This window comes from Prenolepis imparis, unplaced genomic scaffold (assembly GCF_030444845.1).
Source record: "Prenolepis imparis isolate NDT839.2.m4 unplaced genomic scaffold, iyPreImpa1.0 SCAF_7, whole genome shotgun sequence".
NCBI classification, from domain to species: Eukaryota; Metazoa; Arthropoda; class Insecta; order Hymenoptera; family Formicidae; genus Prenolepis; species Prenolepis imparis.
The window spans coordinates 7011186-7025508 of NW_028141165.1; the positions used below are offsets into that span (position 1 = coordinate 7011186).

At 35.8% G+C, this 14323-nt stretch overlaps 1 protein-coding gene across 2 annotated transcripts in view; it reads left to right on the forward strand.

Annotated features, from left to right (window-relative positions):
* Positions 1-14323, forward strand: part of Nlg-5 (neuroligin 5) — a 104710-nt gene that overhangs the window by 13728 nt on the left and 76659 nt on the right. The window contains exon 3 of one of the 2 annotated variants that reach the window (XM_083041489.1): positions 701-750. The exons of the other annotated variant lie outside the window; for it this stretch is intronic. The gene's annotated coding sequence lies outside the window, so the exon portion shown is untranslated. The remainder of the gene's footprint in view (positions 1-700; positions 751-14323) is intronic. 2 annotated transcript variants of the gene reach the window in all.

Sequence of the window (14323 nt, forward strand, 5' to 3'; positions counted from 1 at the left end):
CGGTGACCGGATACGGATACGACATCGTCCCATCGCTTAGAGAAATGTTACCGATCCTCCTGGATTATGTCGCCGGATTTCCGTTTCGCTATTCTATCGGCAATGGATTATTTCGCGAGACTGCTTTACTATCGCGACTATGCGTTACATTTAACAAAAACATATCGCTCTGTTTCAATAGTACATTGTCTCAATATATGTTGTACAATACTAGAACACAAGCGCGCGCTACGCGCGCGCCATTCGGTTTTATGTTAAAAAATGATATTTTTTAAAAATAATATAAAGTTTGTTCAAACTCGATTAATATTGTTTCACAGAAATTAGGTGATTAAAGCATTAATTTGCTAATTAAATTTTAAAATAATATGTTAAAAAATTAAAATAATAATATGTTGTAAATAATATGTTATCATATCTTATTCTCGATTAATATTATTTGACAGAAATCAGCTGATAACTGTCAAAAATATTAATCGAGTTTAAAGTATTATAACATATTTTATTTAAAACATATTATTATTTTAAAAATTAATTAGCAAATTAACGTTTTAATCAGCTGATTTCTGTCAAAAAATATTAAAGCGAAAATTTGCTAATTAAATATTCTAGCTTACATATTCATATTTATATTGTATATGTTATAATGTGAAATAATAAGATTATTCTAATATATATGTATTTATTTTATTTGTTACAGGTAGCATTGCGATACACAGTCGATTCACGCGTCGTCTATTGCACGTATCGGTGAGTGAGAGATTGTTTATTTTATAATATTTCTATAGCGATAATGTATATTAGCGGGTGTATATAATATGTTGAAAATATTAAAATAATAAGTTTTAAATAATATGTTATAATATTTTTTTCGCGATTAATATTTTTTTATAAAAATCAGCTGATAATTGTCAAAATATTAATCGAATTTAAAATATTATAACATCCCTTTCTAAAAAAAGGCATGTTAATTGTAAGTCGATTCTCGCAAGTATTATTGCATCTTTTCCGCGATGCTGATTGATTGTTTCGATTTGCATTGTGCGTTATATTCGTAGCATCGAGAAGCTGTCATCGCGAGGATTAGTAGTTTAACAGTTTAATCAAAATAAAATTAAATAAAATAATATGTTATAATACTTTAAACTCGATTTATATTTTTGATAGTTATCAGCTGATTTCTGTCAAAATATATTAATCACGGATAAGGCATATTATAATATATTATTTAAAACCAATATTATTATTTTATATAATTTTATTTTGAACAAACTGTCAAACTGTTAACCCTCGCGATGACAGCCTCTCGATGCTACGAATATAACGCACAACGTGAATCTTGACAGCCAATGAGTATTGAGGAAAAGCGATAACAATAAACTTCGATATATGCGAGGATCGACTTTATATATCTTTTTTGGAAAAGGATTTCATTTTTAACCGAAGAAAATATTTCGAAAGAAGATGAATATAGGGTTATTCAAAATACATCAATCAAGAGAAAACTATCCAAATTTTGTCTCTCACCCTAAGTACTCGATGTGACTTCCCTTAGTTTCACGAGCAACGTCTATATCACTAATCACTATGCATTTATAAACTAAAAAAATATATTCATTTAAAATTGAATAAATTATTTTGAATAATCCTGTATGTTCATTATTTAAAATTTGCCCCACGATATAGACTTCATAGAGAACACTGAAAGAAAATCCTTGCAAAATAATATTACGCAGAAAATGAAGTTGCAAGGACTAAGTCCGCGAAAGTTCTGTTCCGACATTTCGCGCAATAGTCCTCTCGACAATGCGCCGTAACGGATCACGACGTGTACTCGCGAAAGCAATTGTGACGCCATCTTTGCAAGCTGTCCCTTCAATTTCCGCCAAGACAGCCTAACTCCTTCTGGAAGCATCGTGCGTTTATAGCGCTCCGTAATGCCATATCGTCGCGAGCACTCTCCGCCTTGATTCGTTCTCTCCCCGTGCCGTTTCGCTCAATGACACGAAGAGAGCGCGCTCTCGGAAGCTCCGGGCGTCGGTGTCGACAAAGAGGTTTTAGAGAGAGAGGAGAAAAGGAAGAGAGAGAGACGGGAAAGGGAAGGGGGTGAACCTGCGGCGCGAACCGCCGGAATTGAGGTGCGCTTATAATGGGACTCCGGAAACAATGCTGTCCGGTATCGAACCGTCTGCCTCGATGCTCCGACGTATACCCGAAGCCGCTGAAAATGTAGCAGGAGGAGGTTGCGGTTGCACTTCGATAGGGTTAAGCCTTTGTCAGTGTTTTGATCTAGCAGCTGGATGCTGAATCTCCGGGACAATGACGGGACTTGCAGTTCTCGTATTGAAGATTTCGCGTATCAGAAAAATTGTGTCTCTTCCAATTTCTTCCATCGATATCGATGCATTTTTTTAATTCAATGACGTTTATGTAATATAATAAATTCAATGAATCGACGAATGATTGCTTGTCAGTCAATAACCATCGAAATTATGCAATTTAATCGGGAACAATTTAATTTATTTGATCTAGACATAAATCTGAGTTTATACTATTTAAAGATTAGAAATATTCTCAAAGGGCGAATGTTGAGCGCATATGCGTTCGAGAAAGTTACTTATTTGTAAAGAACGCGTACGCATACTCTCTAATTAAAGTTAAGAGCATCGCTATAATGACAAGGATCCTCGCTGGTAATTTGTTACATTATTATTCTATGCATCACGATAATTAAAGGGCATCATATTCTTCTCGGTCTATAGGAAACGTCCGCTTGCAGAAATACGGCGTTGGTTTTTTCCTTGAAAATATGAACTTTGTTTATGATAATTAAATGACAGGAAAATCGCGGCCAGTGTGTTTCGGAAATTTATTTGGTAAAACCAGAGGAACATTATTTCTGTAGAAAATAATTATTTACAATGTGTCTAGCTCGCAACATGTAACAACAAACTTGTAACTCCACGCTGGCCATTCAAAATATAATATTATTTAGATGTGTAACATTATTTATTACATTTTCGTCTAGATAATATTAAATAGACCACATTTAATGTAAATTAAAATTAAGCTGGCCGTGACATATTTAATTTATTTTATAATGATTATGTGCAGTTGATAGAAATCTAATATAAAAGAATCGAATAATAATTTATCATAACTTTTTCGTGGAAGAACTTAGCGATACGCTCGTAGCGAAGCAAAATTTGATCTAGAAAGTTACTATCATAAAAGTGGCATAACATGAGTTTGACCTTGATCGACGTGGGAATAGCATCACCGCGGCATAAAATTCTTTGAAGCAACATTTTAGTCGCTGGAGAGTACGCGTTGCTGTCAAACTCGAGCCGTCGAAAAAATGTAACAGTTCTAAAAGACGTAAATTGGCAGAAAAATAGACGAAACATGATCCAACGAAAATGATCGGGGGTATAATGCCAATCTGAAATTTATATCAACAACAAAGGTTTTCGAGACTCAAATAGTAACAATTATATCTACCTCACATAATTAGAAAAAAAAAATAGATTTATGAAAGATATTTAATCGCATACGTATATCTAAGCGAAATAAAAAATTATTAAGATATTTTCTGAAAAAAATGATGAATTTGTTCAGCATAATTTTTGTCTTACAAAATAAAATATGAATAATACGATTAAGAAAAGAGCAACACATGATGCATATGACTATATATAATTTATAAAAAAGATTTATGAAGGGGATATTTAATCGCACACATATGGGGGGTATATATACATTATATATTTAGGGCGTAACAACGATCGCATTAATATCAATAACATTTCGAGCAAGGAGGAGTGATTTTAACAAGACGAATTTCGTTCCCCCTTCGACCAGGTCTTTGCATTCGTGCATAAGAACTTGTTCGCTGATTATCTAAGAGAAGACTATGAGAAAATTGAATAGAGAAAGAAAAAGAGAGAGAGAAAGTGAAATAGATCGGTGGTAGCTGGCGGCGGGCTTAATGCATCGGACACGCAGTGTTCTGCGAAGACTTCGTCGGCACGTTTCGCCGCATTATTCTACACACACATACACACAGACATAAATACCCACATACAAGATTTGAACAGCGCGCCTCTCGCAGACGCTCCTCGCACCGTCGAACTTTTGGTCGGAGAACGATATCAATTTTGCTAACGACGGGGGAGTTTTCGAGAACAGCCGGGACAGCGGGAATCTCGTCGTAGGGTGAATAGCTGTATATGTGTGTATGTGTATCTTTTTTTAACTGCTGATTCTCATACGCGCGAGGGAGACAGTAAATCGCCTTGGTGGTTCAAGTTCATGCGATATTCGCGAATGTACGTGTAAGTACGCTATAATCGCGTGATTTATCGTTGTATGTGACCCAACGGGTTCCCTCTTTTCCGCGTTCATCGTTTTCTTCCAATCGTTCGACCTTTACACGTTCCTTCTCCTCCTCCTCTTCCTCTTTCTCTCTTTCCGCTCTCATCGTGTTTTCCGCCCTTTTTTTTGCGAGAACTGCCGCAGTTTCGATGGAAACCCCCCGGCTGATTTAAAACTGACGCGCATTTTTCTTTACGATATCGGGGATGGGCAGGTAGATAGAGAGATGCGATCAAACATGCGAGCGCGCAGAGAATCGTAAAATAAAAATTTTGTTCTCATCCTGTGATGAGAAAGAACGAAGACACTTTGCGAGTCCAACAAAGTCACATCATCCGCGTTAACGTATGATAAACCTGTCGGCACGCTTGAATACTGCATTAAGAAAACTATTCTCTGAAGAAAGATGATTGTATACTGTAAAATTCTTTTTAACAGATATTCTTAAGTGTTTCTCATTCTCTCAAACTAAGAATATGTTTTTTGTTAATAACAAATGGTCGTAGGGTATGTTTTTTCATACGAATCGTTGCAGTAACTTATTCGATTATATATATAGTTACAAATTCAAGATGCTAATAAGATCTAAATGTAGAAATTAGACGTAACAATCTTGTTATAAAATACTTTTTTATTTAAAATTTAAATTGAACGTTTCGGTCTTTATTTTGAATCTTCAACAGATTGAGAAAAATTCGGGTGGCTTGTATGTCCTGACCTCAGTGACATATATGAGGTCACTAAAGTCAGAACAGACAAGCCACCTGAATTTTTCTTAATCAATCTGCTGAAAATAGTTCAAAGAATCAAAACATTCAATTTAAATAGAAAAGTATTTTATAACAAGATTGTTTCTAATTTCTCTGGATTTGTATACCAAAATCTTTTCGATTTATTATGATTATATAGTGTTGCATTTTGTAGTGCAGTGCAGTGTTTGTCACTGAATAGTTTTAGTTTATTAGAAAAATGGATGAATTCATAAGTGGCTGGAAAGAAAAGACTTAAGAGAAGTGTTCACAAATAAGAAAATGTAAAATAACTTAATAATTCAAGTTTCATGCCTCATGTTCGATCTATACATATTATCTATACTTTTTTTCTTTGCCTGTACTGTAAAGTAATGTACTTTTTTGTCAATGTAATGTAAAAATAAATCTTATTTTGTCTATATTTTTATAAATTAGGAATATCTGATATTAATTTTTAAATATTTTTCCTCAAAGTTAGAGGATTATTTTGGCGCCTGAAACAGGATATTTTTAGAACAGGATATTCTAAAAATAAATGAGAGATTTTTAAAATAAGAATACAATTTTTTCAATGTAGTATTGGAAAATTAATTAAGTTTATCAAGTTTCGTTCTTTGTTCACAAACGAGTGGCCTAGAATATCATCAGTCCACGGATGCTGAAAGAGGACAAAAGCGACAGAAGGTTTTTGTTTTCAGACATGTATCATTAATAGTTTTTGAAGTACAAAGAGATAAGAGAGCTATTTTCTTCGCAGTAATCATTAAGTATATTCATTGTTTTCTGTAATATAAAGGAACTAAATATGAATGCACATTAAGAATGCAATATTAATTCATTGTTTTCTCTAATAGAAACCAAATATGAATGAATATATCCAGAGAAATAAAAATTTGCGTCAAAGAAGAAGAAGACGTGAGATAGAAATCTAATTTCGCTTCGGAATAGCTCATTCGCACAATGTAGTATGATACATAGCACATGATAGCTCACGTCGTCGGCGGTTTCTGTGGTTTAACGGTTAACTCCGATCTCCCTCTCTCGCGTGTCTTTATCTTCAAGATATACGCCGGAAACGTATTCCCTGTCTTTTTATGCCGCGCTGCGAGAATCATGACGGTACGAAAAGGGGATGTATAAAAATCGCGAGGATAAAGAAACACGTACGAGTTCTCTTCTCCGCGACTCTCTTTGATATGCACTCGTATTGGAATTCAAATCCATGCTTGCATCTATGTCGGTATTCAAAACGCAAATCCAATCGAATAATTATATGTAGACACGATTGAAAGACGATTTTACTAAAATCGCACTTGTTTAGCTTGTTCGTTAAATATTTATCTTCTAGATGACACAACGCTAGCATATACGTTTGCGTATTAGAAAGCTTATTGTAGATGTGAAAATCATATTTTACAATAATTGTATAATATTTTAAAATATTTTAATAATTTTCATCGAGAGCCTAAAGTCTTAGCTCTTAGATGTTCTCACAAATATAATAGAAAAAAATAATTTATACTCTTTGTGATTATTCTTAATTTTGGCTATCTTTTAATGCAGCTATTAGTATTATTCCAAAAAGATACATTTTTCCCGTTACCCTCTGTGATAATTCGTGATACTCCAAAGAGATACACACATATAGTAATTTCATTTTGTATTTTTAATTTTTTATTATTATTTATGATAAGTACCGGGGTAAAAAATTTGCAAATATAATTCTAAGAATTATGAGAAATCGATATATAAGAAACTTAAATAAATATTTTATCTTTCTTGTTCACACACACGCACACAGATATATATACGGTATTCCGATATCCCTTCGTGGCGTTACCGAGAAAACCGATACGCGAAGACAGGGAAGAATCGGTGATATCGGACGAAAAAGACGAAAACACGCGCGGCAAATAAAAATCGTAAAGGATATATAACGCGTACGCCATGCGATTTCCTTTGCCGGTGCGCGTTCGCATTGACAACGAAATACGGGGTACAATCGCACAAAGAAGTACAAATAGTGCATCGCGCTAAGGCACCGCTTCCGCGGATCCACCCTCGTGCGTTTAACCCGTTTCCTTTATACACGATTGCGTTTACTTCTCCTCTTCTTCCGTCCGCAGACGGTTTCGCGCGCGCGCGCGCGTGTGTCGAGTTATTTTCTTTTACGACCCTTTCTACGGGGTTAGAGAAGGTCTTTTAACAAGTTCTCAGAAGTGGCACGGCTATAACTTTGTTGCTCTGCCGGGTCGAATAACGCGTTCGCGATTTCGAAAGATATTTTCAAACATTTTTTCCCTATCCTCCGGTTTCACTCCTCCAGTTCCCCATTGCAGTTCGTGTAACGTGGTGGCAGACGATCAAGCCATCTACCTTCTCTCGGAGAGATTCCTCTCGCATTTTACTGCTCCGGCGTTTTTACATCTTCCTTTTTGTGCGCTGCTGCTCCCGCACACATAACATCCTCCTCCTCTTTCTTCTTTCGGTTTATTTTTTTCTCGTTCTAACGCTTGATTCGCTCGGTTTGAAATCCTAAAATTATTCGACCATCGCGCGGCCGATTTTTTTTTTCTTCATTTAGAATTTAATGTTTTATCTTGCGAGAAAAGAGGAGTGAGAATGCGCGTGAGCGTAAACCTTGGCATCTCGAAAAACACGGTATTATACAGAGAAGAGACACGCGGCAATGGTGCATGAACCGCTATATAGAAGTTATTTCATTCGGACTGAGATTCCCCTTTTTCCCAGAGAGTTTGTTAAATTTTAATCGACGCGTGAGGAACCACCGTCACATCAATTTCCTTCTTTTTTCTGTCTTTCTCTCTCTCCTCTTTTTTTTTAGTTAAACAATAACTGAAACGTCTGGTCTCTGCGGAGACGGATTTCGACCATCGAAAACGTGTCGCTCGTGTGACAATTTTTAAGCCGGCTCGTTGCAATGAATGCGACGTGAAGGTCGAAAGAAAAAATACGGTTTGAACGAAAAAAAAAAAAAAACGGCAAATGCATTTTTGCCAGACGGATTTCGGTGAGATTCTGCATTGTTAATATACGTTTATATAATATTGAACAGTCGAAATAACAAAATAGATCATCGAGCGGGAGTCGCTCATGAATCGTGAAATACGCATATAGTGATGGAATGGAGAACCGTTGTGAATAAAAATGAATTGTCTATTAATAGTATCATTTGAAACGTTAAATATTAAAAACCCACAGCAAAATCGAGGATACATAACGTCATTTTACATAAATGTTTTATAAAGCCACACAATATAAATCTTTCACATTTGTGATATATTTTCGTGCAAGAGAAAGGATTAGTTCTGTTTTGACGTGTTCATGACATAAAATAATTTTTGGCGATAACGAGGATATCGTTAAATCTCCCTCGATAAAAGTGAAGCCGCTTGTTTATTCATTCGTGAAAAACGCGTAATCCTATTAAAACTCATGCTGTTTTACACCGCCGGTTTATCGTGGAAAAAGTATTCATCATTCGCGTAATAATAATCGCGAGAGAAAGTTCTAAGAAATAAATGGCTTCGGTACTTAATGAACCTCGACGAAAGTTCCAGCAACAAAACTGCTGCTGATTACATTTCAGATTGTTCTGCCGTTACCTCTCGCCCTTCGTTATGTCGCCTGATTAAATCGATAAACCGATAGACTTGTGTATTATTAAATTGCGCCGCGCACGGCCATTTGTATAACTATCAAATTAGAACGCGTAGAAATTATATGCACTCGTGGAATTCCCAGAGGGAGCGCCGCGTTAATCCGAAAATCGATCATATAGCGTAGTAGTCGTTTACCACCAGCTCTCTCAGCTAAGTATACTTTTCCTGCTTTTCTTAGTTGTTGTTATAACAATTAATTTATCCGTTGCAAAACGATTTTGTTGTAATCGATGTTACGCGAGAAAATGGACAATTTATTATGAGGAGACTAAAATTGAAGATAAAATAGTGATAAAGGAAACGTTCAAGGAGGTACTTGAGGTGTGAACTGCGACTATACATCTTATCCCACGTCCTCTGACAGATCTCGTACTTCCTCGACGCGACGTAATCTCTTCTCGCGTGTAAAGGGAAAAAGTTTGAAAAGGTTAGAAGAAAGCCGGAATGACACAGGAGGGGAAAGAGAGAGAGAAAGAGAAAGAGAAAGAAAGATAGACATTTTCGACGTTTATGCGAACAGCAGGCCGTCTTGCTACTTTCTATCGCGAGGAAACGTATTTGCCGCCGCAATCGAGCAAATTCGTGGTGCACGAAATTGCGACTGTTGAAATAGCAATTAGCGATTCGTTAATCGTCGATATGGTGAGTATAATTACATTGCTCTTCGCAAAAATTACATTCCACCGGTTCTCTCTTCTCTCTCGACAAAAGAGAGCGGCGGAGGGTGAAAGGGAGAGAGAAAGAGAGAGCGGACATTCGAACATGGTCAGATTTCGAGTAAATACGATAATAATTGGCACTCTCGCGTGTAATAGGATTGGCGTGTAATGGTGGCGATTTCATTGTCAGTATACCGGTATACGCAACACCGAATTTACGTACGTGATCCCCTTAATGGTCCCCTTAATGAGCGCACTTACGCAATCATAACACCATAATTATGCTTAGGTTACCTGACGCGCATTAATAAGCTGCATCCGATATCACCTCTGTGAATTAAAATCGATCAAACAGATTAATTATTTGTTGGGCAAAGTTCAAGTGTAATTTGTACGTAATTCAAGATTGGCGAAGTATTCCCTTTTTCTTCTCTTTCTTCCTTCTTGACCCCTCTTTTTTTCTGTTTGTGAATGATAACTGAAAAGCAGTGAATAGTTATTGATAGTCTCAGTTATAAGTATAGCACTATAAATCGGTAAAATCTTACTGAAAGAATGAATTAGTGGTTGTTTTCTCTATTTATAACTATTTCAATCAGTATGATATTTTAAAATATATTTTACATTATTATTAATTATTATTATTATATATTAATTGTGAGATATAAATCTATAGCAATTAAAAAGTATATGAATAATAAGTATAATTTTGAATTTAAATATTAGTTATATATTTCATTCTTGATATATTGACAATTATTGTTTCATTCCGATATGAGCTTCTGTCGTTAAAAAATAATCTAAAATAAGTAGAAACATTTTTTTAAATTACATTTTGCAAATATATATGATTATTATTGATTTTTTAATAAAATCTTATTATTATAATTATTGAAACATAATAAGACAAAAGAGTAAAGTGTGAATTTTTACTGAAATATTTATAGATTGTGAGTGAAATCTTGTCACTGCTTTGATCAATGATATATTTTCACTGATTTAATTTAAAAAAGTAACATATATATTGTATGCATATATTTTATCAATATATATGTATTAATATATATTTTGAATATATTCCTTTAAAAAATTCCCGATATCCCACAGATCTATTTCATTATTTTTGAAGCGGAAAATATTCTTTACAAAGAACCGAGCGCACAATGCGTTATATCATCGATACGATTAACGAGCCATTTTCATTGCAAACGATATCCCGTTTGCGTCTTCGTTCTCTGATTCATCGTCCGCATTGAACGAAATTATTCGTGCTTTATTCCTATAATTTATTCCAATGTGAAATTATTCGGGCGGAAACACCAGCACGTTTTGAGGAATAGAAAGCAAACGGATGAAACGAGATGAATTCCGTGTGTCTCGAAATGAATACACAGACTTATTTTACGAGCCGTGAACAAGGCCGAAAAGGTCAAACGAGTTATCACGTTAATATTCTCATTTAAGATCCAATGGCATTTAAAGATAAGAAAGAGAGTGAGAAAAAAGTCGTGACGCGCAAGAGTTTAAGAAAGCATTAAAGAACGTTTAACTCTCGAGTGATCGTATGGATGTCATTAGTCATCTGCGTGCCCAATCTGCATTTTTAATTAATATAAATTTAAATTTATGATTAATACATATATTTAAATAAATAATATGCTCATAATATATATGAGCTTATAGTATATATCTTTATATTTGAATTCGTTTTTTAAAAATGGGTGACAGATGTCATCTATGCGACTTTTAACGTCCCATTTAACAGCGCAATCACTCTAGGATTAAGAGAGATACGAGGAAAGACTTTCTGTAATTTATTTATCTACAATAATGCTTAGAATGAAAAATTATGAAAAAGACTATATTTGGATAGTATAATAATAGTAGTGATAGTATTGTACATCTCCTTACTATCTCCTTATTTTTGTAATTAGTTAGGTGTTTGGATCCAATCTAGAACTTATCACCAAGCTTATTAGATTCGATATTTGAAGATACATGCTTTTAATATTTTCACGTGAGAATAATTTTTCTCTTTCATGAGATTTTATAAAATTTTATCTTCAAAATTTGCGGTATATATATATATATATATATATATATATATATATCACGCGCGCATGGATCTTGATGGCTAAATATTTAAGTCTCCCATTTGCGGAGAAGTACATTTTCTCCCTTGCCTTTTCCCGAGTCGATGTGATGTCGGTGGAGAACGGCAGGTCAGCGGCAGGACGGTTGCAAGTTGCAATTGCAGCGACGAATCTGTCCCGCTTGGTAAATTGGTCGGCGCAAAAAGAAATAGAAGGGCCTAGCTAGCTGGCTGGCTGGTTGGCTGGCTGGCTGGCTGGCTGGCTGGTGTAGGTGGATGGTGGGAAAGAGCGGCACAAGGTTGCAGAACGTGACCGAATTGTGGCAAAATCGCCGTCGGCGAGCGTCAGCGGTTTTTCAATCTTTCTCTTTTTTTCCTCTTCTTTTTTTGTGTGTTTAAAAGCCGTCGAGTGTTTTTTCCGACGACCGATAATCGAGTAACGTGACTTATTAATCTCGCGAGTGCGAATGCAAACAAAATTGCGTCCGCGCCATCGTTGCTAGGTTTATCAACGTAGGGTTCGTAGGGGTACAAAAAGCGTAATAAATGTGTGAATCATGGATGCAACGCGAAGTTTTTTTTCTCCACGATGTCGCTAACGCGGCACTTTATCTGTTGAATCGACAGGCCTGAATGGATTAATGAAGGGGCGAGTAGAACAAAATCTCGCATGGTCGATCCGAGGATTTAGTTCCGTCGTCGTCGTTAAAAAAAAATTTTTTTTTAGAAGTTTGGTATCGTATGGACAGATCGTTTCCGATATCTGTGGATCGATATTAATAAAATATGGAGATGCGCGCGTAAGTGCAAACTATGAAAAAAATATCCCACGAGTAATAAAAAAAGATGTTACCTTTAAACGGGCGTATTATAAGGGCTCTGGGAAAGAAATAGACAACAATGTCGGAACGCAAGAAAGCGCATTTGCATATTACAATGAAAATATGAAAAATATGACAGTATGAAAAATGGTCCTGGCGGTTATCGGTTCGCAGTCTACATTAAACGCGATATACCTTAACCGCGATATATACGCGTACGGAAAACGCGTACGGCGTTGCGGGCATTGCTAACATATTAATTTAATCGGACCACGTTTTGATATTTTTCTGATTAATCCCGTTTTTCTTTGCACGTGATGTTTTTGCGAAACAACAATGAGGCGGCGCTGACCGAAATTACATTTCACCGTCGAACAGTTCGAGATAAAAAAAGGCTAATACATTTTGTAAATATAAATTTTAATTTGGCTAACTTTAGATGCATATAGAGGATTATTCATCTCTCCGAAATTTAGCATTAAATGTTACTGAAAGACATAGTGCGTCATTGTAAATTCAACATTGAATATTATAGGACACAAGTCTCCGGGACTTTCTAACGCGAGAAATTGGACCAAGATGGATTCGTAGCGCACGACATTTTGCGAGGCACTGAAAAATTTATATAGACTGAAACTTCCACGCGAATTTTCTTTTTTTTTTCTTTCTTTTGTTTTTTAAAAATAAGGTATGGCCCGTGAATTATTGGCTTCTCTCTTGAATATCGGCTTTCCTATCGCTGTCCTCTCGGTCGGCCGTCACGAGAGAATCCCTGGCTCGAGGGAACTCGGCCTAGCTAATTACGCTTCCACGTCGCGTTTTATTTTATCTCCGGAAAAGCGAACGAGTCGCCGACCCTTCATTAATACGGCGCTCGCGAGAGTTTCCTTACGAAACTTTCCGCACGACGGACGCGTAAACGGCGCATGAAAGCGACGAAAAGGTTTCGTTTCTTCCTATCCACTCTCTCTTCGTCTTCCTCCTCCATTCTCCCCCCCCCCTCTCTCGGTCTCTTTCTCTCTCAAATGAAAATGAAATTGGCTGTTGTGTCCGAGATTCGTTCTCGCCGTCATTCTTCGCCTCGCATTAAGAGCACCCGGTGCAATTCTCCGACATTTTACATCGGAACAGCAAATTAAAAACGACAAGGTCTGATGATATGAATTAATTAAGAAAAACAAGACGCGCCTCCGCAACGAAATTTCCGGAAGTACCGCGTAAAGTCATTCTTGGTTTTTTCAAGCGGCAATTCTTCGTATCTAAATAAGAAAGTTTCACAAGTAACTTGACATGAGAGATTGTAAGGCATTATTCAGCACATTTCCAAGATTCGATCCGATACTGTCATCATCACGACACAGTTCATTAGTCATCTGATCCGCAGATTGTTTAAAAAAAGGGAAAGTTTACAAGCGATCCTCGATTTAATTATTTTTATAACGATCACTCATTGCATTTCAGATCATTTTATTTCAATAGAATAATTTCGATAGATAGTTACCATTATTTTTATTATTCACCTGCTAGCGTTTGACTTTCTGGCTTTATCTTTCCTTTTTCGACGAGTGAATTTACGTTACCTCGAGATGTTACTTGCTGCCGCAAGCTACCTATTTCTGGTATCGTAATTGAATGAGGCATCGCTGCTAAAACGCGCGATAAAATTGCACGATTGTGTTTATAATTCTACAGGGATAGAAACATTATTCGAAATAATGTTCTTTTATTCGGTCATATTTTAACTGCAACATCATGTCTACATGATTTCTTTATTATGAACGAAACTTGTTAGAGAGAATGGAGCTCATCGAAATTCGATATTATTTATAAAACATGTTATACAAACTGCGTGTTCAATTAGCATACATATGTAACAACTGTAAAGGTTACCATTTTACGTTTGTCAGTTATTTTTTCATTATTCGTAATATTACTCGCTCCG